Below are 4,581 nucleotides of genomic sequence, written 5' to 3'. Positions count from 1 at the left end.
TCCAGTGAAAAGGGCAGGAAGTGGGAAGGGGGCTGCTTTTAGAACTGACCCATGGCCCAAAGACCTAGTGCCTCTCTGCCCAAATATTCCCACTCCCTCTTTGGCCCAGGCTATTCTTCCTTTCCCAACTAGAGAGGTTGAAACTCCGTGTTCTGCCGTCTGCAAGGCTGCAAGTCTACTTGTATACACTGTCTAGCTTTGCCTAGAGCCTTCTATGGTGTTTCAGAGGCCCAGACAGGGGCTTAGCCAGGGGCTTTGGTGGAATTGTTAAAGTTCTTGGTTATTTTTTTGTTATTTTTGTAAATGGTTCTGGGGGGTTCTGAGGGAACAGAAATAGCCCAGGTTCTCTCCCCTCCTCTTTGGGGGTAATTTAAGAACCTGGGGGTGAAAAGACTGGCCCTCAGAAGACTGTCCGCCATATAGCAGGCAGCTCCTAAGTACTTGGTGTCTGGCTGCAAGCTGACCCTCCTACCCCCTCCTCCAGCAGCCCTTGCAGGGTGGCAGCCCAGTGGACCCTTCAGTTTAGTCGGTGCTTGGGAAGCCGGACACCACCTATTACTGTTACAGTAGGTGGAGCCAGGCATGCCATGGGCCGCAGCTGTTCCTTCAGCTCAAACCTGAGATGACAGAGGTCGAGAGGGACTGGCCAGGCTCAGAGATTCTGAGGAGCAAACTGCTTGTGCCTAAAGCACAAACGCCGAGCGAGACTCCATTGTATCCTCATGCGGGACCTACTCCGGCCCTTGTGGGCCAAAGGTGAATTCTCTGTGCGCCCTCCTGGGCTGTGTCTTCTGTGTGTGTGCGCTTAAGTTAATGGATAAGAATAATTTTTGAATGGCTCAGTTCAGGGGCTCCTCTTTAGAAACCATCAAGTACAGCCCCTTGTTTTATAGAGGAGGAAACTGAGACCCAGGGAGGGGGTTAATAATAGTAACTCGATTTATCTTGTGCTTACTGTGTGCTAAACGCTTTACAAATATTATTTCATTTGATCCTTACAATAACCCTGTGAGGAAGATGCTATTATGATGCCCGTTTTATAGTTGAGGAAACTGAGGCAGACAGAGGTTAGGTGGCTTGTTCAGGGTCCCACAGCTAAGAAGTGTCTGCGGCCTAATTTGAACTCAGATCTTCCTTACTCCAGAGCCAGCGCTCTGTGAATTGTGCTGCCCCTTAGAAAGGAAGTGGTCTGGCCAAAGTGATGCCTGCAGGCTCAGAGGCCAGCCAATTCAAATAGGTCCGTTTTCACCAAGAACATTTACACCTTAGCAAACTCTACAAGTCCGAATTTGATTGATTGATTTGTTAATTGTCTAGACTTAAGAAAGTGAGGGCGAAAATATTAATAACGCAGATTCAACTTCTGAGCGTGTCCAGCTGTGCAGAGAGTTGGTTGTGGTGGGGGAGAGGAAAGCTAGTTGTTGATCAGCACACCCCTGCCCTCATTTGACAGGGAAAGAAATGAGGCCTGGAAAGGAGAAGGGACTTGTTCAAGGTCACACATAGGATCCTAGAACCAGAGCTATAAATGAGGACCCCAGGGGCCCTCATTTTACAGAGGGGGAAAGTGAGACTCAGGGGGCTCAGAGACTCGCCCAGTCAGTAAATGTTTGAGTTGAAATTTGAACCCAGGCCTTCCTGCTTCTAAGTCCCCTACCACTGGATACCTGGGTATATGCCCATAGTTATCTCCCTTATTAGAAAGTGAGCTCCTGGGGGTGGCTAGGTGGTGCAGTGAATAAAGCACTGGCCTTGGAGTCAGAAGGACCTGAGTTCGAATCCGGCCTCAGACATTTAACATTTACTAGCTGTGTGACCTTGGACAAGTCACTTAACTCAAATTGCCCTGCCCTCCCCCCTCCAAAAAGCAAAAAAAAAAAGTGAGCTCCTTCAAGGCAGGGAGCACATTTTTTGCCTTTCTTCATATCCCCAGAACTTCTTGGTGCATAGTAGGTGCTTCTTGTCGACTTAATGGCCTCAGGACACAAACATTTGTTGAGGAGCACTTCACACTGTGCCTTGCAAATAGTAGGTTCTTAATAAATGTCAATTGATTGGATTGATTAATTGAAGTGGGCCCAAATGAAGCAGTCTGTTCTCTCAAGTAGACTAAATGGCTCCTCTACAATCTAATTTCTGCCTCTCATTTACTCTTCAAGCTTATGTCCCCTCCCTAAAATACTGCAAGGCCTTGCTCCCCTAACCCTTGTTCCAGAACTCAGGAATCCCAGAGTAATGAGATGGACCATATTTTAAAATACCTCATTATCCCATACATCTGATTATACCAGGGCTAAAACCACATCTCTGGAAATACTACTGTGGCCCCCAACACCCACATAGCCTCTAAACATAAGGCTTTCGGTACCTCCAAAGAGCCTGGTGGCTACTCTCCCAGTCTAGAGAGATCTTCCCTGTCATGACTGGGCATCAACTGGCTCTCCTTCCTAGCCTTCAGGGAGTCAGTCCCCTTACACCCCCTTCAGCCCAGTCATACTCTGGGGAGATGGCCAAATCAGCCCTGACTCCCTACCTGGGCCTTCCTGAGGACTGTTAGGATACCCAGAAAGAAACCACATTGGTCCTTACTCACCAGCCTGACATCCTGTCCACCTCCACTCCTTCCCCCCTCATGCCTCACACCAGCTTTGAACTGTTTTCAAAAATCAGTTCTTCCGTCAGAGGACCCAGATCTGTCCCTCTCAAGGCTGTTGGAAATAATGTACTATAGGTGCTGAAGGCCATTTCTGGAAAGGAATCTCCGGAGTGGTCTGATCCCGGGTGGCCTCATTGGACTTATCTTGCACTCACTCATGGGCTCTGTTGACTGCCAAGCCTGTCTCCTTCCCTACTAGTTCTACCATATATGTAGAGGGGGAGAGAGTCCCTTTGGCCCATGTTGATAGGAACCAGAGTGGGACTCTACGTCCCATCTGTGTCACATTTATTTAATTCGTCTATGGAGGCTGAGTGGACCTGGGCCACTCTGGCTTAGTTTGGGCTCAGAATCTGAAGGGAGAGAGAAAGAGCAAAATGGGAGACCATGGGGTGATGGAACAGCCAGAGACCGAGAATCTGCCATTGACTGTAGGTCCCTGATCCCAGACCACTTCCCCTCTTTGCATCTCAGTTTCCCCCTCTATAAAATGAGGAGGTTGGACTAGCTAGCCTCTGAGGGCCCTTCCAGCTTGAGACCTTGGATTCCATGTGTGACCCTGGGTCACTCACCTCCTTTCCCTACATCTCAGTTTCCTTCTCTGTAAAATGAGAGAATTCAGTTGTATGACCAATTAAGTACCCTTCCTCATCCTCACCATTTCTGATTCTGTAAGTCTCTGTTCTGTGATTCTCCCCTTCCCTCTCTGAAGTGCCCACAACCTTAAGCGATTCGGCCTTATCTTCTTCCTTGTCTTCCTCCTTGAAAGGATGCTTTCAGAGGCTGAGTTCTAAGCTAGGGGTTCTTAACCTGGGGTCTGAGAACTTTAAAAAAAATCTTTGACAACTACATTTCAGTATAATTGGTTTTCTTTGCAGACTCATGTATTTTATTTCCTACATTTGAAAACATCATTCTGAGAACGTGTCCTTGGTTTCTCCTGACATCAAAGACACCAATCAATGTCCCACAAAAGGTTAAGAACCCAGGCTCTAAGCTTTTTTTTCTTCCTTTTTCTTTCTTTCTTTCTTCCTTTCTACCTTCCCTTCTTCTTTTCTTCCTTTTTCAATCACCATTTTTATTAAGTTCATTAACTTTTGTAATGAAATTGATTCAAATAAAATGATCTGCCTATTTAAAACAAAGAAAGCGCAGCCAGCACTTTCAAATCATTGCATTTTAAATTTACATTCATTCAAATGCATGAAGTTATCAGGCCTCTGTGTGCACTGCTCTTTCCAGAAGGGAATAACTCTGGGCCATGTAAGTATGGCCACCTACGTGGGGCCCCAGACTATGGGGAGAAGCCAGCTCCAGAAGGGCTTGGCTCTGTCCTCATCAGATGGAAGGATGCTCAATTTCGAGCTGGGAGGTCAGCAAGACCAACCTTCCACATTTTACAATTGGGAAACTAGCCTCCCAGGCAAGTGACCTAGCCAGGGTCACAAAGCTACTAATAAGTGTCAGAAGTAGAATTAGAAGCCAGGCTTTCCTAAGTCCAGTAAAGAGGGAGGGGAGCTTGCGGTGGGGCTGGGGGCAGCCAACAGAGCTGGAGATATTTAGGGAAGGTCAATTTCCAGCCCAAAGGCTGCTTGTTGCCCAAACCATTGCCTCACTCTCTTGCTGGGAATGATACAAAACTGGGCCCCCAACCTCAGGATTTGGGAGAGAGCTGATGAGGGGGTAAGGATGAGGCAGGGGAAAGTGGTATTTCAATACTGACCCAGAGGATGAGCTGTTCCCTGCGGCCATTGGACTTTCCCCTTCCAATTGTTATGGAAAGAAAGGGGAGTTTGGGGAGTGTGAATCTGTGCCTAGGGGGTTATAGGTAAAAGTGACTGTGTGTGTGAGGGGGCATATGTAGGAATGGCTGTGGGTGTGTGTAAGATGGTGTATATGTGTGTGAGGGCATGTGTGTGAGGGGG

The 4,581-nt window shown here is 47.6% G+C and overlaps 1 protein-coding gene across 1 annotated transcript in view; it reads left to right on the top strand.

Moving 5' to 3' along the window:
• The first annotated feature begins 510 nt into the window (after positions 1-510).
• The window catches only part of ATP2B3 (ATPase plasma membrane Ca2+ transporting 3), a 114,063-nt gene continuing 109,992 nt past the window's right edge, over positions 511-4,581 (top strand). The window contains exon 1 of the mRNA XM_069108469.1: positions 511-756. The gene's annotated coding sequence lies outside the window, so the exon portion shown is untranslated. The remainder of the gene's footprint in view (positions 757-4,581) is intronic.

The sequence above is a fragment of the Petaurus breviceps genome, unplaced genomic scaffold (genome assembly GCF_028583685.1).
Source record: "Petaurus breviceps papuanus isolate PSGF00001 unplaced genomic scaffold, PetGlider_PUasm1.0 90386, whole genome shotgun sequence".
Taxonomy (NCBI): domain Eukaryota; kingdom Metazoa; phylum Chordata; class Mammalia; order Diprotodontia; family Petauridae; genus Petaurus; species Petaurus breviceps.
This window is presented reverse-complemented; position numbering and strand designations above follow the sequence as displayed.